A 25542-nucleotide genomic window follows, 5' to 3' on the forward strand; every position below is an offset into this window, starting at 1 on the left:
GGTCCAATTTATCCCTTTATCAGGAGCCCACTGCCACAATAATTAACCCAACTCCTCAATAATGGCATTAATCCATTCATGAAGGCAGAGCTCTCATGACTTAATCACCTCTTAAAATCTCCGCTTCCCAATACCATTACATTGGCAATTAAAGATCAACATGAGTTTTGGCAGGGCCATTCAAACCATAGCATACAGGATCCAGGGATCAGGGAATGGACATCTTTGGCAGTCCATTATTCTGCCTACCACACACCAGTATACAGGTCCCTGAATAAGTGGTCATAAATCTTTTGGGAAGAACTAGGGGAACAACTACTGTACACACTTCCACTAGGCCTTTCCTACTACAATTGCTTACTCCACAGGTCAAAGAATCAACAATCGAGAGTCCATTAAGAGTATACACTGCCATGGTGTTACAAGGTCCTTTCTCATGGGGACTCTGTCCTCCCCCTTGGTCAATGGGTTCTAAGTTTGAGAACTGGTTCAATTATGGAAACTAGGTAAGGGATCATGGCTTTCCTTGGGGATAGCTGACTTCATCCTTCTGCTCATCCATTCCTGATCTTCTTTGACTATACATATTAAGTAACAGCCCGTTAGCAGCTTATCTATCCTTCCCAGGAACGCCATGCTCCATTAGCCATCTCCATGGATCCCAGCAGATAAGGCTGCCCTGACTGCCATTCTGACTTGCTGCCCATGACAGTAACAATGCCCTACTTGCCTGATGGGTAAGTGTTGCCACCTGGCTTCTGCTACTCCACGATCCCATCATTCTCATGGCTACTAGGATACCAGTTCTGTTGCAGCATCTCTACCAGCCCTACCCTCAGAGCACAGCCACTACAGAGCTTCCCAGTGATGCTGGTGCCTCCCTCATGGACACATTCCTTACAGCCTTGGTAAAAGGAGTGCCTACCAGGCCTTCCCAGTGAGTCTCGTAGCAGATGGCTTTTTTCCTTTTTTCTTTTTTGAGATGGAGTCTTGCTCTGTCGTCCAGGCTGGAGTGCAGTGGCACAGTCTGGGCTCACTGCAACCTCCACCTCCTAGATTCAAGCAATTCTCCTGCCTCAGCCTCCAGAGTAGCTGAGAATACAGGTGCACCACCACACCCAGCTAATTTTTGTATTTCTAATAGAGATGGGTTCACCATGTTAACCAGGCTGGTCTCTAACTCCTGACCTCAGGTGATCCACCCATCTCGGCCTCCCAGAGTGTTGGGATTACAGGCGTGAGCCACCGCATTCTGCCTTACCATATATAGTAGATCCACTTGATCATTCCCACTACTCTGAGCCTTTTGATCCTTCAGTTTGCCATCCCTACTTCACTCAATGTGAGCCATTTTTCCAAGCACCCCAGCAGCATATCAGGACTGGCACCTGAGGCACTTAACAGGATGTTGAATCTTATTTAACAGGATGGGAAGAATGCCCCATAATGACTCATTATCTTTTACCCAGCTTTCTATCCTCCTTGATCCAGCACCTTCAGGATCCACCCTGAGGCATGTCTCCATATTCCAGGTCCTGCAAACCCTTTAGAGTTTATCATCTCTCTTCCTTCAGCAGATCCAGCATTTTCCTGATCAAGCCACGCTGGGACTTAACTCTTCTTATTGGTCTGATGTCCAGGTGGGGGAGGGAGGGAATATGATAAGCAGAGAAAGCATTGTCTTGCAGGCTAATTTGAAGTTTCTGCATAATTTTCAAGCAAAGGAAGGCCACTGTCTTCTAACAAAGGGGAGGGAGTTGCTTCTGCAGGCTTGAAGGGTTCAGGAAAATCAGGAGATTTGAGGTCCTCAAGCTCATCTACCCAAATACCTTCATCCCAATTCTCAAGCTCTCACTCCCTCCCTATCAGGGTACCGACCTTGGGAAAGCTGACAATTCTGCTTTCTTTGAAGTTCAATAACTTTTACAACAGAGTTCTGTACATGGTCTTCCACTTGGTTTGCCTTCCAGCTACAGAAGATGAGGGTCTCTTTAAAATGTTCCCTAGGAGGCTCCCTGACTCTCACATTTGACTTTAAATTATAACGGATAGATGTGAGCTATTGTTTTCCCTGTCCAGTGGATTCAGTGATTCATGAAAACTCATCAACAGCCACTCAATTTTACAACTCTCATAGTTGTTATTTCCCCATGTCTTTTAAAACCCAGAGACACTGAACAAGTTATTACATTCTCTTCCACCATAGTCCAGACCAGTTCATTACAAGTGAAAGTTCATTACAGGTGAACATGCAATTGTCCTGAGACACCATGCCAGGGCCCATCCATATTCCACCTACCACCAGTGATGGGTTCTTCATTGCCTTTAAGCCAGTAGGTGCTCCAACTCCACAGTCCCATGTTTAAGATCTGGATTTTGGTTTGGTTTGGGTTTTGTTTTGTTTTGTTTTGTTTTGGGTAGGGTCTTGCTCCATCACCCAGGCAGGAGTGCAGTGCTGCAATCATGGCTCATTGCAGCCTTGACCTTGTGGGCTCAAGCAATCCTCCCACCTTATTTTTTAAATTTTTGTAGAGATGAGATTTCATTATGTTTCCCAGGCTGGTCTCTAACTCCTGGGCTCAAGCATTTGTCCTTCCTTGGCCTCCCAAACTGCTAGGGATCTTAGAAGCAGAACCTGAGCCAGGCATTTGCCCAAGGGATTTGTGAAGAGAGTGCTCACAGGACAAACAGACTCAGGGAGGCAGCAGAGGGCACTGGGAGGTGGGGCAACTAAACAAAAGATGTGGTCTCAGCTGGAGTCCAGCCTCAGCCTGATCCCACATGGAGCCCTGGAACATAAGTGGCACTACACATTAGGTCCCACCTTGAGGCAAGGGGACCAGCATTTTGTTCCTCATATCAGTCAGCCATGGGCTGTAGGCTGCCTCTTTGAGAGAGGGTAGCCTCCTGGGGAGAGGCAGCTCTCATGCAACAAAGGCAATTCAGTGGGACAGGGGTAGCTCTGAGCCATCAGCCACCAACACAGCAGTTGAAGATGGGTATATCAGGGGAGGTAATGAAAGGGGTATGCCACGAAAAGAAGTGGGAAGTGGGGATAGATATTTTAAGCAGAAGAATCATACCCTATAAAATTATGCAGACTTTTATTATTTAAAAAGTATTTTTCAAAATCAGGCACAGTGGCAAGTGCCTGTAATCCCAGCTACTCGGGAGGCTGAGGCAGGAGGATCACTTCAGCCTAGGGATTTGAGAACAGCATGTGCAACATAGCAAGACCCAATCTTAAATTAAAAAAAAAAAAAGGTATATTGAGTTTCACAAAAATAAAATTCATGGAGTTACAATAGGCATTATTATGACACACAATAGCATGGATGAATCTCAAAATAATTATGATTGGTAAAAGAAGGCAAACCAAAAAAGCACATACTGTATCATTCCATTTATATACAATTCTATAGAATGAAAACTTGTCAATAGTGGCAAAAAGCAAATCTGTGGTTCCTTGGGAGGAGGTGGGACAGGGGGGTGCAGGAGAGATGACAAGAGGGCTCAAGGACACCTCTTCAGTGATGGATGGGCTCACTATCCCAAGTGTGCTGGTGGCTTCAGAGGTATACACATGTGTCAAAATTCATGAATCATATACTTTAAATATGGGCAATAAAACGTATGTCAATTATGCCCCCAATAAAGCTGGAAAAGGGGTTTAAAGAAAGGGCGCTTTGTGCAAGGACTGCCTTGAGACTTGGAAAAAAAAAAGTTGTAAAAGAGCCAGAGCAGGCACCACAACTGTACATAGAGATAGGGAAACTGAGGCTCAGAATATGTAATTGACCTCAGGTCACACAGCTGGGAAAAGGCACAGCCAGCACTCTAATCCAGGCCCCTTGGCTCCAAGTTCAGTGCTCTTACCAGATGCCAGAATTAGCCAACATGCTTAGCTGGGACCATCCCTCCTCCTGGTCATAGCCAGGCCAGTGGTTGCAAATAACAAAATCAGCACAAGTGAAAGAGGAATTGACTGGCTCAAGTGAACCTATTGTAGCAAGGGCAGGGGTAGAGCTGGCTGCCGGGATGTCCAGCACCAGGGAGTAGCAGCTGAGCATTGGTCAGCTGCTACTCCTCTCTCTTTCCACCTTTCATCTTTGACTCTCTCTGCACATCGGCTGCATTCTTTCAGACTGGCTTTTTCCATGAGGCTCACAGCATGGCCACTGGCAGCTCCTGAGTGCACAGCCCCCCCCACTCTGCGATCATAGAGGCTAGACTCTTTTAGGCCTCCATAGATCCCCTAATTGCAAGGGAAGAACTCTGATTAGCTAGCTTGAATCACATGCCCACTGCCAGCCAGTCACTGGTGAGGATGGAAGAATATGGCTGCCCTCTTGTCAACTCCCTATTAGTTGGTGGAATCAGGGGTGCAGACACCACCTGCAAAGAACCATACAAAGCTAACATACCCACATAGGGCTGTATCCCACCTGGTCACAGAACCACTGAACTGTCTGCTCTAGTGACATCTCACTAGGTAGAGAGTCCCAGGACCTTGTGGAAGGTGGAAGAGAAAGCACTCAGAATACAGGCACTGGAAGGCTCTAAGACAAGCTTGCTCAATGCTAGACTTTTGCCTGAACAGCCATCCTTCAGCACTAGGTCAGTTTGGGTCCTCTGAGAAGCACATGCCAAGAAAGGATTTCATTGATTGAAGGAAACATCTGTCAAGGGAAAGGGGAGAGGAGGCAGGTACAGGCAGGAGAGTCTTCGAACCAAACCAAACTCTGGGTCTAACGTCTGTGAAAGCAGAGAGAGAGGGGAGCAAGGATTGGACTGGTAGAGAATTGGACTCAGAGAGTTCTGAGACAGTCTCAGCCAGAGAAAAATGGGGAGTTCCCAAGCAAAGTTTGTCCATCGAAGGGTGTGGTGGGCTGAGAAAGGCTCCCCAAAAATATCCACGTCAAATACCTGGAACCGGGCCGTGCACGGTGGCTCACGCCTGTAATCCCAGCACTTTGGGAGGCCAAGGCGGGTGGATCACAAGGTCAAGAGATCGAGACCAGCCTGGCCAACATGGTGAAACCCCGTCTTTACTAAAAATACAAAAAAATTAGCCAGGCATGGTGGTGGGTGCCTGTAGTCCCAGCAACTCGGGAGACTAGGGCGGAGGTTGCAGTAAGTTGAGATCGCGCCACTGCACTCCAGCCTGGTGAGACAGCAAGACTCCGTCTCAAAAAAAAAAAAAAAAAAAAAAATCCCTGGAACCTTAAATGTTACCTTATTTGGAAAAGGGGTCTTGGAAGATGGGATTAAGGACCTTGAGATGGGGAGATTATCCTGGATTATCCTAATGACCCCTAAATCCATTCCAACTGTTCTTATAAGAGAAAGGTAGAGAGGGGTTCAAGACAAAAGAGAAGACACCAAGAGAAGAGGAGAAGGCAATGTGAAAACAGAGGCGCAGACTGGAGTTATGCAGCCACAAGGCTGACAGCCATCAGAGGTGGAAAGAAGCAAGGAAAGCTTCTCCCCCAGAGCCTCGGAGTGCAGCCAACACCTTGATTTTGAACTTCTGCCTTCCAAAATTGGTAGGGAATACATTTGTGTCTGTGTTAAACCACCAGTTTGTGGCAACTTGTTACAGCAGCCACAGAAAACTAATATAGAGGGGTCCCATGTTGGGCAGGACTGGCCAACCTCTAATACCCCAAAGTGCTCAGTCTTTGGCCGAGAGCATTTGGGAGAAGCACAGCTAGACCTGAACATTATGGTGGAGCCACAGATGCAGCAGCAAGAGGCAGTCAGCTAGCTGCCTCTGAGGGGGATCTGAGCAGCACACCTTTGGGGCCACCAAGAACCCAGCACCTACTATGCATCGACTATGTCTAGCACATAGTAGATACTCAGAAACTATTGTTAGATGTTGGCTGCAGAATGGATGAATGTTCTGTTTGGGTTCTCAAGGTAAAATCAGTGGATGAGAAGTACAGGGACATGGATTTCAACTTGGCATAATAATCATAGCCAAAATTAGACAGAAACTACTGTGTGCTATGCACACGTACCAAGACACATGTATTTATATATATGTTGATGTATGTGTATGTGTGTATACAAACACATGTAGGTATATATGCACACAAACACACAGTCAAATAAGCTTAGACTTCATTTAAAATTTACAACAATCCTTTGAGGTAAGTTTTATTAGCCGCTTTGAGGAAACTGAGTATTTGCTAAGTGCTAGGTGCCTTGTTAAGACATTTCTCAGTACTTGCTCATTTAAATTACCTGACAAGTCTACAGGAAAGGTAGCATATTCTTTTATTTTATTTTTAATTTTGAGACAGGGTCTTGCTCTGTTGCCCAGGCTGGAGTGCAGTAGCACGATCATGACTCACTGCAGCCTCAAACTCCCAGGCCCAAGTGATCCTCCCACCTCAACCTCCCGAGTAGCTGGGACCACCGGTGCACATCACCACAACTGGCTAATTTTTAAAAATTTTTGTAGAGGCAGGATCTCACTAGGTTGCCCAGGTTGTCACCCTGCGTTGGTCTCACAAAGTGCTGGACTAAAAGGAGTGAGACACTGCACCTGGTCACATTATTCTTATTTTATAAAGAAACAAAGAAATTATTTTATAAATAAATAAGACTCAAGGTCACACAGCTATGTCAACCTAGTTCTGCCTCCAAAGCCCTGCTCCTAATCACGATTTTGTCCTGCCTTCCATGCACACGTGATGATTCTGTTCCAGGATTCCACAGGCTATAAGCCCACAGATACACCAAAAGCCACTGTGATTTTTTTTTTCCTTCTGCTGCCTGTGGTGTCTGAGATGGAAAGTATGCCAGCCCCTGCTTGGAGCGACCACAGAAGCTCCAGAAGAATGCCCCCACCTTGCTCCTCTCAGGTTCTCTGTCTCAGACGTGGCGCCATCATTGACACTGTCTTCCCAAGTTAGCGTGTTCTGACAACTTGCTGGTAATGGGACACCAGCGGCAAATCATTAGCCTCCTCCATCCCCACCGCACGCAGCCAGGCTTGGCTTGTTGCTGCCGAATGCCCGAAACATGTCAGCTCTGTTTGGAAATTGGATCCAATCTGGGAAGTCACTCGATCACAGTGGGGATCTGAAGGGAACAGCTGAAACTCCCACCCGGATTCCTGTGACTGTCCTTCCCTGGGGCTTTGAAGGGGTCCCAGGCACAGTGAGGTGGGTTTCAGGCTTGAGAGGCTTCGCCCTGGAGGGAGGGCTGAAGGTCAGAGAAGGCAGAACTGAAGGAAGGAAGGTAGCTGGCATCCTGGGCCAGCCTCACCTGCACCACTGCTCGCCGTGTGACCTTGGGCAAGTCATTCACCTGCCCTGGGCAACGTAGTGTGGACCAGATGCTCAGACTGATGTCAGACAAACACAGGTGGGAATCCAAGCTTGAACACCACCAGACGGTTGACCTTGGGCAAGTTCTTTAACCTTTATAAGTCTCAGGTTATTCATCCATGAAATGGATATAAATAATAGCCCTTATTCATAGGGTGACTTTAAGCATCCTACAAGAAGGCATGCAATATGTTTGGCACAATGCCCAGCACTTAGGAAGTGCTCCATCAATACAGCTGTTCTTAGCCAGGTGAAATGGCTCACGCCTGTAATCTCAGCTGAGGCAGGAGTATCGCTTGAGCCCAGGAGTTCAAGACCAGCCTGGCCAACATAGGGAGACTCTGTCTCTACAAAAAAAAATTTTAAACTAGCTGGGTGTGGTGATGTACATATGTAGTCCCAACTACTCAGGAGGCTGAGGTGGGAGGATCTCTTGAGCCCTGGAGGCTGAGGCTGCAGTGAGCCATGACTGCACCATTGCACTCCAGCCTGGGCAACAAAGCAGGACTGTCTCTAATAATAAGTAAAAAGTTAAAAGTTAAAAAATACAACTAATCTTACCTGCATCACCACCACTAACTGGACTGGCATACATCTAATCCACCTGGCACACCCACTCCAATGAATCACTCACATGGAGCATGAAATTTGGAACCGGGATCTAGTCAAGTGTGGCCTCAACCACAGTCTGATATGAAACGATTCATTTATTCATTTACCTCCACTTATTGAGTGAATGCGATCAATTGTCACATATCTAGAATAATATGTGACACTACCACTTATTGAAGGCTTAATAAAGAGAAGACAAATAAAGATAACTATGACCCATCATCTACCCTTGAGAAGTTCTCAAATCTCAGTTTTCCCATCTGTGAGATGGGCACAGAGATTCTGCATTGCCTTCAGGCTTGTTGTGCAGATCTAATAGGATAATTAGCATTTCACACACATTACATATTTAATCCTTCTGGCAACCCCATAGGGTAGGTACAACTTTCCTCCCCATTTTATATGTAAGAAAACTGAGCCTAAGAGAGGTAAAGTGGTTTTTCAAAGGTTGAACAGCTGGAAACAGGAAGAGTGGGGAGTGAAACCCAGGCATTCTGGCTCCAGAGCCCATGCTTTTGGACACTCCAAGCTGAAGTCAACCATAAACAGAGGCCAACATTTTCTTTTCTGGAATTTCTCAGCATCCTTCCAGCCTAGCCTGCCTATTTTGGTCAAGTCAGCAGACAAAACGACTCTGGTGGGTGCTTGCTCCCAAAAGTCTCTGAATACAGCTCATGTTTCCTGATCCAAAAGAGATGGAATCCCAGACACACAGGCCTGGACTTAGTTTGCCCACTGAATTGGACACATTTAAACATCTCTTGGGTCTTCAGAAGCCTTGCCCAAAAGAGCTTCCACCAACCCCTTGCAGCCACAAGAGCAGGACCTCGACATCCCTTTGCAGTTGGTGGTTCTCCCTTCTTCCTGATGGAATTTTTTTTTTTTTTTTTTTTTTTTGAGATGGAGTTTCTCTGTCGTCAGGCTGGAGTGCAGTGGTGCAATCTCGGCTCACTGCAACCTCCGCCTTCCGGGTTCAAGTGATTCTCCTGCCTCAGCCTCCCAAGTAGCTGGGACTACAGCTGACATAATTATTATTCCTACTCACTCCACCATCTCAATCCTTGCTTCCTTCCTGCTCCATGATTCCAGGGAGTGCAGAAGAGAGAGCTCTGTTTAAAGAGCCTAGTACACAGATGTCTACTCTCCAGTCACAGGTGACTATCTCAGCCCCCAGGTTGGATGGCACATCCCTGTGCTAGCCCAGGCCACTGCTAAATCCCCAGAACCAAGCACAGGGTTTGGCTCCTAGGAGGTACCAGACAAATAATTGTTAAATGCATACATAAACATCCAACTAGTAGAAGTATTGGTACTGCTAATTACATTGCATATGTATCTATCACGTGCTGGATGTTTTGCTTACAATATGTCATCTAATGATTTTTCCTCTTACAGATGAGGAATTTGAGGAGCACAATTGTTCTTCATCCTTCCCCCGTGTACAAGATTGGAAGCAAGAAGAGGAATCAGTAACCAAGGAAATACTATTACAACACCAGCAGCACCTATCAATTCTCAGGCATCTCCTACATGCCAGGCCCTCCACTCCTCATTTTAGGCCCATTATCTCCAATTCACACTATAACCCACAGAACACATATTCTTATCCCCATTTTATGAATTAGGAAACTGAGAGTCATGGGATTTAAATAACTTGCTTCCTTGTAGCAGGGTCAGGATTCAAACCTAGGTCAGCTCAAGTCCAAAGTCTGTGTGCTGAACCATGAGGCCAACAGGAACAGGAAGTGCAAAGGAACATTGCTATGATCAGCTTGTGCAGGGTACTTACTTATGTCACTTTGAGGTGATCAGTTCCCAGCATCTCCAGAAAGACAGCCCAGCTCCCACCCTAAAGCTGTGCTGCATCTGCCCTTCCCTTGGTCCCTGACTCCCCCAGCCAAGCCTTTGGTGTTGAGTCTCCATCCTACAGGGACTTCAGGAATGGGCAGGCAGGAGCTCTGTAAGGCAGGAGGAAGCTGATAATCCTCTCTGGAAACCTAAGTCTTACCCAAGGGAGAAAAATAAATAGTCTCTAACAAAGAAGTGGGAAAGAAAGACAAAGACACAATTGTCCTTAACAACTGGGTCGGAGAATGTATTGTTGCCAGGGCAACAGCAGAGGAGGTAGGGTATCAAACAGTGGAAATCACTGTCTATATCACCTGTGTTGAGAATCGCTGCTCTAAAGTGTAATGGTGTATTCGCCGGGGTTCTATAGAGGGACAGAAGTAATTTTATATATATACACATATATATATACACACATATATATATACACATATATATACACATATATATACACACATATATACACACATATATATACACATATATATATACACATATATACACACATATATACACACATATATACACACATATATATACACATATATATACACATATATATACACATATATATATACACATACATATATATATATACACATATATATATACACATATATATATATATGGGACTTTATTAAGTAGTATTAACTCACATGATCACAAGGTCCCACAATAGGCCATCTGCAAGCTGGGGAGCAAGGAGAGCCAGTCCAATTCCCAAAGCTGAAGAACTTGGAGTCCAATATTCAAGGGCAGGAAGCATCCAGCACAGGAGAAGGATGTAGGCTGAGAGGCTAAGCCAGTCTAGCCTCTTCACATTTTTCTGCCTGCTTTATATCCTGGCTGTGCTGGCAGCTGATTAGATGGTACCCACCCAGATTAAGTGTGGGTCTGCCTTTCCTAGCCCACTGACTCAAATATTAATCTCTTTTGGCAACATCCTCACAGACACACCTAGGATCAATACTTTGCATCCTTCAATCCAATCAAGTTGACACTCAATATTAACCATCACAAATGGAGAGAAGCATGCACTTTGTGTATTTATCAAAATGGAAAGATGGTCCCAATATTTTAAGTGACTATCATAGATTGAAAAATGTTATAGACAGTTTATTAGCACTCCTAGAGTAGTTTAATGGTTACCCTCCCAATACCATTCTGCCTCCTTTGATTTGACTCTGTTAAAAATATGTTCAACTCACTGGGCACGGTGGCTCATGCCTGTAATCCCAGCACTTTGGGAGGTCGAGGTGGGTAGATCACAAGGTCAGGGGTTCGAGACCAGCCTGACCAACATGGTGAAACCCCGTCTCTACTAAAAATACAAAAATTATCTGGGTGTGGTGGTGGGCCCCTGTAATCCCAGCTACTCAGGAGGCTGAGGCAGGAGAATTGCTTGAGCCCGGGAGGCGGAGGTTGCAGTGAGCCGAGATCACGCCACTGCACTCCAGTCTGGGCGACAGAGCAAGACTGTCTCAAAAAAAAAAAAAAAATGTTCAACTCTAGAGGGTGAATTACAATTTGTCTAAACCAGTCATGGCACACCAATTCCCCTCTTCTAGTGACTGGTCTAGAAGTGGGCATGTAACCCAGGTCTGACTGATGAGACATAAGAGAAATCTGCTGAGAGGTTTTCAGGAGGTAATCTTCACATTCCCTTTAATAAAAGAGTGATACATGCAGAGAAAGTATCTTTCCTGCTTTGGCTGTCTTCCTTTCCTGGATCTGGATGCTATCACATGAGGATGTGATTCTCAGAGCTGCGGCAGCCATCTTGTCACGAGAGGAATCATTGCCTATGCACCAGGGAAGGCAGGACAAAAAGACAGTTAAGTACCTATGCCCTTGGTAACATGGAACCATCCTAGAACTACCTTCCAGAACTACCTTTCACCAGGCATTTTGGTAAATAAATGAATGTCTTTATGGTTGGGTTTTTTTTTTTTCCTGCCACTTGCCACAAGACCCTTGGCTGCATGTAACAGAAACCCTTTCCATCTAGTTGATTTGGAAAAGGGAGGTTTGCCATAAGGATACTTCGCGAACTCGAGGGTAAGATGTGACTTGGGTATAGGAATCATCTCCAAAATTCTCTCTCATTGCCCTCCTTCTACTCCTTCACTGCAGACCACTCATCTCAGCTCCTAAGACTATTCTATAATACAGTGTGGCCCATTCCAGACTCTCGCCTGCTTCACTTCAGGCATCAACAAGACTGAGGCTGGAAGCTCTTGGTCTCTATCTCAAGTCCCTAGTTAAAGGACTGTTGAATCAGTGTGGGCCAGGAGCCTGTGCCTGACTTAACCCTAGCCAGGACTGGGTGGTGGTGTCCACACATGGCTCCCAGGAGCCTGCCAGGGAGGCATAGATGGGAACATGGCCAGCTCCTAAGGTGGGGAGGGGAGTGCTCGGTAGATGAAATGTATTCACTGTAAATTCTAGAAGGATTACATACCAAAATTTGTAAATGCTTACCTATGTGTGGTTAGATTTTAATTTTCTTTTTCTTTATGCTTATCTGTGTTTTCTAACTTCCCTACCATATACATGCAAGAAGAATCAGTAAGACCTGGGCCTTGTCAATTACTAGCTGTATGACTTCACCTTTCTGAACCTCCATTTCCTCATCTCTAAAAATGAGCATCACCCTCTCTATTTCATCAAGTTTCATGAAGAACTCAAGAGGATAAAGCAGGTCACTGGCTTGATGCACTGTAAATTGGCAGGTGTCAGGGGAATCTATGTGGTTTTTCTTTTTTCTTTTTTTTTTTTTTTTTGAGACAGGGTCGTACTCTGTCACCCAGACTGGAGTGCAGTGGCACGATCTCAGCTCACAGTAACATCCGCCTCCCAGGCTCAAGCGATTCTCCTGCCTCAGCCTCTCGAGTAGCTGGGATTACAGGCACATGCCACTACCACCCAGCTAACTTCTGTATTTTTAGTAGAAATGGGGTTTCACCACATTGGCCAGGCTAGTCTCAAACTCTTGACCTCAAGTGATCCACCCGCCTCAGCCTCCCAAAGAGCTGGGATTACAGGAGTGAACCACTGCGCCTGGCCGCAGTTTTTTTTTTTTTTTTTTTTTAAGAAACGGGATCTCACTCTGCTGCCCAGGCTGGAGTGCAGTACGGCAATCATAGCTCACTGTAGCCTCAAACTCCTGGGCTCAAGCAATCCTCCTGCCTCAGCCTCCCAAAGTCCTGGGATTACAGGCTTGTGCCACAACTCCCAGCCTGTGTGTTTAATTTTTATTTTAATAGTTTTGGGGATACAGGTGGTTTTTGGTTACATGGATAAGTTCTTTAGTGGTGACTTCTGAGATTTTAGTGCACCCATAACCTGAGCAGTGTACACTGTACCCAATCTCTAGTCTTTTTCTCCTCACTCCCCTCCCAACCTTCCTCCTAGAGTCCCCAAAGTCCATTATATCATTCTTATGCCTTTGCGTCCTCATAGCTTAGCTCCCACTTATAAGTGAGAACATATGATATTGAGTTTTCCATTCCTGAGTTACTTCACTTAGAATAATGGCCTCCAGCTCCATCCAAGTTGCTGCAGAAGACATTAGTTTGTTCCTTTTTATGGTTGAATAGTATTCCATGGTGTATATATACCATAGTTTCTTTATCCACTCATTATGTGTTGGGAACTTAGGTTGGTTCCATATCTTTGCAATTGCAAATTGTCTGGCCTGTTTTTTTATCTCCCCTACTCAAATGTTAGGTCATAGCAGTTGGGCACCAATCTGTGTATCCCCCATAGTGCTTGTGCTGGGTTGAATAGGGTCTCTGCTAAATTCATGTCCACCAAGAACATATGAATGTGACCTTATTTCAAAACCGGGTGTTTGCCGAGGTTACCAAGTTAAGATGAGGTCATACTGGATTAGAGTAGGCCCTAAATCCAGTGGCTGGTGTTCCTATAAGGAGAGGGAGATTCAAAGACACAGACATACAGGGAAATGGCCATGTGAAGACAGAGGCAGAAATTGGAGTTACGCTGCTGTAGGGCAAGGAAGACCTTGGGCACCAGAAGTTGGAAGAGACAAGAAACGATCCTTCTCTGGGTTTGTTCTTCCAGCCTCTAGAGCTGTGAGAGAAAAAATCTCTGCTGCTTTAAAGCACCTAGTTTGTAGTCATTTGTTAAGACAGCCCTAGAAAACTAACACAGTGCTTAACATAGTACCTTGTACATGATCCATTCTCAACAAATGTTTGGTGGGTGGGTGAGTGAGTGAGTGAACAAGTGAATTGGGAATGGAGTCTAACTGGGCTTAGCTAAATAGCTGTGCCAGTCTCTCTCAGCAATCACAGCTAATGTTCAATGATCTCTCCTAATCATTCGTTACTGTAATTCACTCATTCATTCATTCACTCATAATTTCTCATTTATATTTATTAAGTTTCTGCTTTGGGCCACATACTAAACACTGGGTGGTAATCCCATTTTAACTACAGCAACAATTTTAGAACTGGTCTCTTTAGCCAGGCCCCAGCTCCCCATGCACCTGGGTTTTGATCAATGGCTCCCCAGAAGCCAGCCAACTGTGCTCACACAATAAAAGGAGAGAAGAAAATTTAATAAGATTCCAAATTGCCTTCCCTTGAATTCAAATTGCTTCATATATTATGTTCATGATAACTACTGTAGTTCCTATTTTTTCTCAAGCCCCTTCTTCGTTTCTAATACAAGTTCTTGTGTTAATGAATTCTAGATTTTCATTTAATAAATGTTGCGTGGGAAGCTTCATTATTTGCAACTTCATCAATCTACTGCAGACACACAAATGCCCCTTTCTAAGTACCTGGGATCAATAGAGCATGATTCTCACGTATGGGGGCCCTGCACACTGCCACCAAGAAGAATTCAGTAATTGAAAAGACCTTATAAATCAATACAGCCAAATTGAAAACTCCAAGAGAACTTCGCATCATTCACTGAGGTGCTTGTTAAGACTTCTCTTTACTTTTAGAGGGGAAAAAAACAACACTGGGAAAAAGGTTGAAGAGGAGGAGAAAGAAAACAGATATTTCTATTTAATCCTAATCACTCAGCAAAGATGGTGGAACTTCTACTTAGCATGCAGATTCAATTTCACTTTGATTACTTGTCCTGATTAATTTTTTTTGTCTTTACCTTTATTCAAACATAAAATCTCTCCACAGAAGACTACCTAGTGATGGTTTCCACCTCTTTTCCAGGGAGGCATTGAGAGACAGAATTCCAATGCTCACCATTAAGCCTGCCATATAACAGGGACTCAATAAACAGGGATTTTGATGGAATTGTATTAAACTAAATGGCTGTTATTCTAGAATCTTTTAAGAATGGGAATAAAGTACAGAACCCCTTCCTCTCTGTACCCCCTACATATTTTTGTTGCCTGACAATTCTTTGCCATGGCTACGAGAGTTGAAGAAAATTTTTGTTGAGTTTCCATGATGCTGTTTGGGTTTGTTCCCCCACCCCCACCCCCTTATTTGCTTCCTGATTACAGTAATAAAATCAGCTTTAGAAATTTCACAGCCTGGGCAACATGGTGAGACCCTGTCTCTACAAAAAGGGCCGTTGCAACATGTCCCCTCCCTCCATCCCTGCTGGCTCACTGCTCAGCAGCCACAGCAGCCTTCTTTCTGGTTCTCAGGCAGCAACTTCCTCCCTCTGAGCCTTTGCATGTGCTGTTCTCTCTGTGTGGCACGCTCTTCCTCCCACCCTTTGACATACTGAGTCCGACTTATCCTTTGGGTCTCTGCCTCATTGTCTCCTCCTTGAAAAACCCTCCCCTGACCTCACAGAGCTAAGTTCAGTGAGTTTATTATGTATTCTAGAAGATCCCTGTATATATTTTTTAAATTATAACACTTACCACAAGTATAATTAAGAAACTTTTGTGTAACTGCTTGTTTAAATTTTTTCTGTCTAGCTAGACTGTAAGCACCATGAGGTAGGGCCCCTTCTCTCGTGTCCAGCACCCAAAGACTTTAAGACTCACAATAAATATGACTTAAAGACATAAATAAAGTTGTTCTTGGCAAATTGAAAGAATGGTGATTATTTAAATACATTTGTTATATGCTGTCAAATGAAAAAGCAGTGTATATGGATGCAAAGAAAAAGGCTGGAATACTATAAAGCAAAAGGATAAAAAAATCTTATTTAGGATTATGAGTTGTATTAGTCAATGTTCACCAGAAAGACATTATATACTTACATACATACACAGAGAGAGAGAGAGAATCAGGAACTGGCTCATGCAATTATGAAAGCTGTGAAGTCCCAAGACCTGTAATTGACAAGCTAGAGACCCAGGAGAGCTGATGGTGTAGTTCCAGTCTGAGTCCAAAGGCCTGAGAACCAGGAAAGCTGACAGTGTAGGTTCCAGTCTGAGGGCAAGAGAAGACAGATATACCAATTCAAGTAGTTCAGAAGGAGAAGTTTCCTCTTACTCAGTTGCTGTGTTCTGTTTAGGCCCCCAACTTACTAGGCTAGGCCCACTCACATCAGGGAACAAAATCAGCTTTAGTCAGTCTACAGATTCAAAAATTAATCTTATCCAGACACACCCAGAATAATGCTTGACCATATCTGGGCACCCTGTGACTCAGTCAAATTAACACACAAAATCAACCACAACATTGATCATTTTAATATCCTTTTGGTTGTTTCTATTTTCTAACTTTCCAATAACGAACATATATTACCTCTTTAATCATAAAAATAAGTCATTTTGTTTCTTTAATAAGTTTTTGTCTTAATTTGTCTACCAGTGTGCAACAATGCTGGCTGGTAAGTGTTTTGTGCTTGTCTACAAGACTAAGATAAACATTCAACAAGAAAAATACTGACCTACAGATTCAGTGCAATCTGTAGATAACTTTGGGTAGAATTGACATCTTAGCATATTACCTCTTCCAACCTAGGAACACAGGACATATTTTCATTTATTAGTGTCTTCTTTGATTTCTTTCAGCAGCAATTTGTAGTTTTCAGTGTACAAGTCTTTCATCTCCTTGGTTAAGTTTATTTCTAAGTATTCTATTCTTTTTGATGCTGTTGTAAATGACACTGTTTTCCTAATTTCCTTTTAAGTTAAAACTGATTTTAAAATTAAAGCTAATTTTGTACACTGATGTTATAGCTTGCAGCTTTGCTAAATTAGTGTATCTCTTCTTAACACCTAGATTCCTAATGTCTATTGCCTGTAACATAGTGGGTACTCAATAAATGTCTATTGAATAAACAAAAAAAAAGAAAAATATTGACCTTTAGGGTCTTCAGTTTATTCAATTGTGAGGGGGTCAAAATGAAGGAGCCGCATATTGAAAGCCTACGTTCAAGTCCTGATTCCCGCATTTACCTTTCCTAAGCCTCAGTTTCCTCTGCTATGAGGATGAGGATAATACATTTACCTTATAAACTAAAAATAAATTATTAAGCCCCCCAACTGACTGAAAAGACCTCCCTCTTGGCCAAGAGGATCCCAGAGAAAACTGAAAAACTGAATGCCTGGCCATGATAGGAAGAAAAATTAGACACATCTCATTTGTTACACCCCCTCCCTTTTGGAGTTTAGGCACAACCGACCAGCACTAACATTAAAATAGAGATCATAATGTTGGAGGCATTGGAACCAGAGCAACTCCATTTTGAATAAGGGCTGGGTAAAATAAGGCTGAGACCTACTGGGTGGCATTCCCAGATAGTTAAGGCATTCTTAGTCACAGGATGAGATAGGAGGTTGGCACAAGATACCGATCATAAAGACCTTGCTAATAAAACAGGTTGCCATAAAGAAGCCAGCTATAACCCCACCAAAACCAAGATGGTAATGAGAGTGACTTCTGGCCGTCCTCACTGCTACACTCCCACCAGAACCATGTCAGTTTACAAATGCCATGGCAACCTCAGAAAGTTACCCTATAGCATCTAAAAAGGGAAGGCATGAATAACCCACCCCTTGTTTAGCATATAACCAAGAAATAACATAAAAATGGACAACCAGTAGCCTTCAGGGCTGCTCTGCCTAGGGAGTAGCCATTCCTTTATTTTTGTCTTAATAAACTTGCTTTCACTTCACTCTATGGACTTGCCCTGAATTCTTCCTTGTGCGAGATCCAAGAACCCGCTCTTGGGGTCTGGATCAGGACCCCTTTCCGGTAACAAGAAGACTGACAAAACAGACTCTTTGTGGCAATAAGATACCAAATTCCAACCTGAATGTGGTATAACATCACATGACAGACAGCAAACCTTGAAGAAAATCAAAACATTTTACCCCAAAATACATTTATTTGACATATGGTTTCGTTTTGTTTTTAGACAGGGTCTCGCTCTGTCGCCCAGGCTGGAGTAAAGTGGCACGATCTCAACTCACTGCAACCTCTGCCTCCCAGGTTCAAGCGATTCTTGTGCCTCAGCCTCCCAAGTAGCTGGGATTATAGGTGCGCACCACCATGCCCAGCTAATTTTTGTATTTTAAGTAGAGACAGGGTTTCGCCATGTTGGCCAGGCTGGTCTTGAACTCCTGACCTCAAGTGATCTGCCCACCTCGGCCTCCCAAAGCGCTGGGATTACAGGTGTGAGCCACCACACCCAGCCCATTTCTTTGACATATTTTGAAATGGCCCTGCAAAGCCATATCTTGTGGGGGAAATTTGCATCTGTAGAGAATCTACAGGTTCCTTTTTCCATCCTTTCATGGATCTACCAGAGATTACCTAAGGGTCTGACACCTTTTAAAGTCCAAAAAGAGATATTTATCACCTATTCTCTCTGAAGGCTACTACCTTGAGGCTTCATCTGCATAACAAGAACCTTGGCTTCCACAACCCCCTATATCTTAACTTAAGCATCCCTTTCTAGTGGCATCAAATCTTCAGACAAGGCTTAACTCTTTCAACCAATTGCCAATCACAAAATCTCAGAATCTGCTGTGGGTGGTGGCTCACGCCTGTTCCCAACACTTTGGGAGGTCGAGGCGGGTGGATCCCTGAGGTCAGAAGTTCAAGACCAGCCTGGCCAACATGGTGAAACCCTGTCTTTACTAAAAAAAAAATACAAAAATTAGCCAGGCTTGGTGGCAGATGCCTCTAATCCCAGCTACTCAGGAGGCTGAAGCAGGAGAATTGCTTGAACCTGGGAGGCGGAGGTTGCAGTGAGTTGAGATTGCGCCATTGCACTCCAGCCTGGGCAACAAGAGTGAAACTCCACCTCAAAAAAAAAAAAAAGAAAAAAGAAAACCTCAGAATCTATCTATGACCTGTAAGCCCCCACTTCATCCCATCTTTTCAGGCCAAACCACTGTATACCTTCCATGTATTGATTTCTGTCTTTGCCTGTATCTCCTGCCTCCCTAAAATGTATAAAACCAAACTGCAACCCAACCTCCTTGGGCACACTTTCTCAGGACCTCTTGAAACTGTTTCCTGGGCTGTGATCACTCATATTGGCTCAGAATAAACCTCTTCACATATTTCACAGAGTTTGGTTTTTCCAGTAACAATCTCACAGGTGGTTTATGTGAAATCAAGTAATATACGTCCAGGTGCATCTTTAGGCTGTACAGGGCTAGCCCAACATTACTTTGAGGTGGGAGGCAGTATCTGCAATGTTTAAGAGAGAGCAAGACAGCAGGACTTGGAGTCCTAATCAGCCACCTACCTGCTGTGCGGTCTTAATCAAAGCAATTCAACTCTCTGAACCTTGGTTTTCACATTTGTAAAGGGGGATAACACTAGAACCAACTTCACAGGGTTGTAGTGGGGACTACATAAGGTCATACGTTTCAGGTCTTCAGTGCTGTCCCTAGCACATGTGCATTTTGTATTTTAATTATTTATTCCACCATTTCCCTACTCACATACACCCTTAACCCCTAATCCTGATTTGCACATCTTTCTCTGGCTTTAACTGCAAATCACCATCAATTTAAGATGTCCCTGGGGTCCCAAGAAGCCCTTCCTTGCCCTCAACACCCTTACCCCATTCTCTCTACCAAACCCACTGGCAGCCAGTCCTCCAGGGAAATCTCAAACGTGAAAGGCCCAGACCACCACCACCTCCTGAAAGTGATCAAAGCCATCTTCCTAATTTCCTTAAATGCAGTGTTGAAAGGAAAGTAGTGAGTGGCTTAAAGCCAGGGGTTCGGTTATGCTAATTACACCCTTGAAGAGCCCAGCCCTGAGGCCTCATAGCTTGAAAGGAATTCTGGCAGCTGGGTTCACTTGGAAAAGAAAGGAAATGTGGAATCTAACAGTGGCAGGAAGTGGGACGGTGGGTGGATTCAAGAAAAAGGAAGTTGTTTGAAAGTTGAAAAAATAAAGGAAATTCATTCACATTAAAACAACAAAAGGATATCTTTTCACCAATCAGATTAGCAAAAACAAGACACTGGATATTGCTCAGTCTTGACAAGGCAGAGAGTAACAGGAGCTTAAACTCACCAAAATGACCAGGCACAGCTTTTTCCAAGGGTAATGGCAGATTCCATCAAACTTTAAAACTTGCATAAACTTCTACCCTCTCAACTCTATTTCTAGGACCTATCTTTCCTACAGACATACACATGCACAAATATATATGGAGAAGGGTGTGCTTGAAACAAACACAAAAAAGATGGAAACAATTAAATGCCCATTAACAAGGGAATGGATAATATTCTGTTGAAATATTAAATATCTTTTTAAAAATGAAGATTTCCTTGTGTGCACAAGACCCATTTATAACATAAGTATTATTAAAAAGGAAATGGTCTTGGGGAAAAAAAATCAGAACCTTAAATCCTGAATGTGAACTTTAGACTTTTAATACATTTTGTTAGATATGAGTTCTAAATTTCTTTTCAAAGAATCAGTATGTCAGTATATTCAATTCTTTGCCTTCTACTGTTAAACGTAGCTTCCTCATAAAGCAACCTTTTCCGATTACCTGCTCCACCCTGACTCATTCTGATTACCTGCTACGTGATCCTCCCTAACTCATTCTCCACCCTGTATAACCATTTTTCCCGCCAAACCACTCACCCCGTCACTCTCTTTAAATTAGCCAATCGGAATTAGTTTAGCCTGTGCTGTCTAACCCTAGCCAATTGGGGAATGACACAGCAGCAGGGGCCACGTGAGTCAGGGTTAAGAACCCTATCTCCTCCCTTGTCCAAGGGTGCACTCACCATTGTTCCATCTGTAAGGGTGCAATAGAATTAACTTGCCTTGCTGAGAATTAAAAAGAAAATTTTATATTCAAGTGCTATTCTTTTGCAGCACCGAAACTTTAATTATAACAATTTCAAGTGGCCCAGGCTTCCAAATGTGTTTCTAATGTAGTTGTTTCCTATACCTCAGGTATCCAGAGAGCAAAGACTATGGGAAATACTGATGTCACTCAATACTCACCAAAGATGAAAATGAGTTCATTTCCTTAACCACCTAGTTGAAATGGTCTTTAAACTAGGCCCTATTTTCTTGCCAGGAATCTATGTTACAGCAGCACCCAGAAGCAAAAGGAACACATATTAGCCATAATTCCCTCATACATCATCAACCATGGTGATGTTACAGGAAACAGGTCCTGATCCAGACCCCAAGAGAGGGTTCTCGGATCTTACATAACAAGGAATTCCAGGTGAGTCCACAGATTAAAGTGAAAGCAAGTTTATTAGGAAAGTAAAGGAACAAAAGAATGGCTAACCCATAAACACAGCAGCCCCAAGGGCTGCTGGTTGCCAGTTTTTATGGTTATTTCTTGATGATATGCTAAACAAGGGGTGGATTATTCATGCCTCCCCTTTTTAGACCATGTAGGGTAACTTCCTGAGGTTGCCATGGCATTTGTAAACTGTCGTGCTGGTGGTGGGAGTGTAGCAGTGAGGATGACCAGAGGTCATTCTCGTTGCCATCTTGGTTTCGGTGGGTTTTGGCCAGCTTCTTTACTGAAAGCTGTTTTATCAGCAAGATCTGACCTGTATCTTGAGCTGACCTCCTGTCTCATCCTGTGACTGAGAATGCCTAACCATCTGGGAATGCAGCCCAATAGGTTTCAGCCTCATTTTACCCAGGTCCTATTTAAGATGGAGTTGTTCTTGTTGACACGTCTCTGACAGTGAGAAGATCTCTGCCAGAGCTGGAACTAAAGAAGTGTCTGGGCCGGGCACGGTGGCTCACGCCTGTAATCCCAGCACTTTGGGAGGCCGAGACGGGTGGATCACGAGGTCAGGAGATCGAGACCACCCTGGCTAACATGGTGAAACCCCGTCTTTACTAAAAATACAAAAAAAATTAGCCAGGCGTGGTGGCGGGCGCCTGTAGTCCCAGCTACTCAGAAGGCTGAGGCAGGAGAATGGTGAGAACCCAGGAGGTGGAGCTTGCAGTGAGCTGAGATCGCACCACTGCACTTCAGCCTGGACGACAGAGTGAGACTCCATCTCAAAAAAAAAAAAAAAAAAGAAGAGCGTCTGGAATTGTGTTACTGTCACACACGTCCGTGTGGAGAGTCCACCAAACAGGCTTTGTGTGAGCAACAAGGCTATTTATTTCACCTGGGTGCAGGCGGGCTGAGTCCAAAAAAGGAGTCAGCAAAGGATGGTGGGATTATCATTAGTTTTTATAGGTTTGGGATAGACGTACAAAGTACATTCTCAAGGGCGGGGAGAATATTACAAAGCAGCTTCTTAAGGGCGGGGGAGAATATATGTATCAGTTAGGGTGGAGTGGGAACAAATGACAATGGTGGAATATCATCAGTTAAGACTATTTTCACTTCTTTTGTGGATCTTCAGTTGCTTCAGGCCATCTGGATGTATACATGCAGGTCACAGGGTATATGATGGCTTAGGTTGGGCTGAGAGGTCTGACATTACCACATATGCAGCCCATAGCCTGGTGTTCACCAAAGGGGCCAGTCAAAAATTTCCAGCATACTTGAAGCTATTGAAAACCACATATGTGCACAGTATATGCAAGATAAGTATTTATAGTAAATGTATATACCTTCTGTTCTGAATAATATACTGTATTTCAATGACGGTCTATTAAGTATTTAGAAATTACACTGGATACATAAAATGGAAAATATCCTGAAGAAACAGTGGTTATCACAAGGTCTCCCACTTTCTTATCCAGAACAGTTTGTACTTTTTTAGGAATGAAATTTTAAAGACATTGTTCTGTGAGTTCAAGAAATGGCCTTCTCCATACCAGGGTTATGAGCTATTCTGCTTATAAACTACTTTGGGTGTGTCCACTTCTCTTGGATCTTTAGAAACATCACACAGTTCAATGAAAGATAGTTTATACCCAAAATAAACACCCTTGTTATGTTAAAAATAAAAAAAGAAAGGAAATGCAAAACTACATATAGGTAGATGTATATGTGTGCAAATGCATAGAAAAAAACCTTCAAGAATACACTCCAACCTGTTAAAAAGTAGGCACCTCTGGAGAGAGAGGAAGTAGAACTTGAACTTCGTAGGCCAGGTGCAGTGGCTTACGCCTGTAATCCCGCCACTTTGGGAGGCCAAGGCAGGCGGATCACCTGAGGTCAGGAGTTCAAGACCAGCCTGATCAAGATGGAGAAACACCGTCTCTACTAAAAAAAAAATACAAAAAATACAAAAAATTAGCCACGCATGGTGGTGCATGCCTGTAATTCCAGTTACTTGGGAGGCTGAGGCAGGAGAATCACTTTAACCTGGGAGGCAGAGGTTGCAGTGAGCCAAGATCACGCCATTGCACTCCAACCTGGGCAACAAGAGTGAAACTCCGTCTCAAAACAACAACAACAACAACAACAGAACTTGAACTTCGTATTCTATGCAAAAAAGGAAAAAATCTAAGAGAAAAAAATACATAAAGAATATGGTTTCTCAATTTAAAAACCTCCCCTTCCAACACCATCTTCCATCCCTGTCATTCTTTTTTTTTTTTTTTTTTTTTTTGAGGTGGAGTCTCTCTCTGTCATCCAGGCTGGAGTGCAATAGCGCAATCTTGGCTCCGTGTAACCTCCGCCTCCCAGATTCAAGCGATTCTCCTGCCTCAGCCTCCCAAGTAACTGGGATTACAGGCATGCGCCACCACGCCCGGCTAATTTTTTGTATTTTTAGTAGAGATGGGGTTTCTCCATGTTGACCAGGCTGGTACTGAACTCCTGATCTCAAGTGATCCGCCCGCCTCAGCCTCCCAAAGTGCTGGGATTACAGGAATGAGCCACTGCGCCTGGCCCATCCCCGTCATTCTTAATAAGAAGATAGATTTAAGACCTAATTTTAACTATTCAGAAAGCTTTTAGATGTATGCCTTGCTTAGGTTTCTCTGGCGACTCCCCAAGCCTGCATCAGCTTAGCATCCAGTCCATTAAGATCTCCCCATGGGGCTGAGGTCCCTGTCACAGGGTGCCCTAAATACAGAGAAGGTCTAGGTGAAATTTACACATGACACAGTTATGGTCTTGCATGATCTTTCACTATTGTCTTTTTGTAAACCTTAATTTATTTTGCTTCCCTTGGCACATTATCTCCCAGATATTTTTGCAATGGATATTGTATTCTTTAAGACTTTCTTGATTGCGAATGACAGAAACTAAATTAGCCAAAGGTGGAATTCATTATGAGCATTCAATAAATATTTGCTGTTGCTGCTGCCCAGCTGTTGTTATTGAACGCAGGATTTGCCTGGGTTTTGGGAACAGCTGGATCCAGGAATTTGTACATTCTCAAGAAATTTCTTAATCTCTATCTGCTGCTTCTCTCTGCTCCTGTTTCAGTGAAGTCCCTTTCACTTGTGAGACTCAAGCCAAACCAAGTTTAGCAAAAAAAAAAAAAAAAGTAGGGAGGAAATACTGGCTCAGATAACTGAAAACCCCGGAGGCTAGCGTCAGAAACTACTTCATATTGGTGCTAAAACTATGTAAATTACATAATCACCCAGGAAGCGAGGGCGTGCAGCCAGATCTATCGAACCAAATGAACACAGAGTAGGAAAAGAGTCATCCCTGCAAAGGTAAATCTGGGTTTTGTCACCCAAAAAAAGGTAGAAATAACACACACACCCCAGTCTTCTCTCTATTCTCTTCTTTCTCTCTCCCACTCTCCCTCTCTCATTTTGCCCTCTCTTGCTTGGAAACTGGCTTCTTTTGGCATTCTGATCTTTATGATAGGAAATAATGTCTGCCAAGAGATCCCAAATCCCAAATTAGGCTGACTCTCTCCATTTCAAGCCCAAAAGACGCAGTGAAGGGTCTGGTATCAGTTATCTACTGCTGCACAATGAATTACCCAGAAACGGAAAGGCTTACAACAACACCATTTATTATCTCACTTCGTGTCTTGCAGGTCAGGAATCCAGGGACAGATTCCTGGATTCTGCCAGATCCAGAAATCATCTTATGAAAAAAAAAATAGAATTATGCGACCCCAAACTCACTATGCCAAAGAGAAAGTTAAGCTTGGGAATTGAGCCACCAATACTGTCTTCCTTTTGTTCCCAAACAGACAGCTGGAATTTCACAACCCGAACCATGAGCTCATTTCCTCTACTCCCTCTTTTCATGTTTATCTTATGTAAAATGTAGATTTACTGAGAGGGAGATAATACATAATTGACTTTTTCCTCTACTCCCTCTTTTCACATGTATAATGTTGATTGATTGATTGACTGATTTTTTTGAGACAGAGTCTTGTTCTGTTGCCCAGGCTGTAGTGCAATGACGCAATCTTGGCCCACTGCAACCTCCACCTCCAAGGTTC

General features: G+C 43.7%; 1 long non-coding RNA gene across 4 annotated transcripts in view; it reads right to left on the reverse strand.

Annotated features, from left to right (window-relative positions):
• Nucleotides 1–10475: 10475 nt before the first annotated feature.
• Nucleotides 10476–25542, reverse strand: part of LOC103892127 (uncharacterized) — an 82426-nt gene continuing 67359 nt past the window's right edge. For 3 of the 4 annotated variants that reach the window (XR_008512131.2, XR_008512132.2, XR_010135824.1), the window contains 2 exons: nt 16018–16189; nt 10476–11602 (listed from right to left, as the gene is read on the reverse strand). This is a non-coding gene — a long non-coding RNA (uncharacterized LOC103892127). Of the gene's footprint in view, nt 11603–16017; nt 16190–23215; nt 23388–25542 lie in introns of all 4 variants that reach the window. The other variant, XR_008512130.2, reaches the window with a different exon arrangement.

The sequence above is a fragment of the Pongo abelii genome, chromosome 10 (assembly GCF_028885655.2).
Source record: "Pongo abelii isolate AG06213 chromosome 10, NHGRI_mPonAbe1-v2.0_pri, whole genome shotgun sequence".
Classification (NCBI taxonomy): Eukaryota; Metazoa; Chordata; class Mammalia; order Primates; family Hominidae; genus Pongo; species Pongo abelii.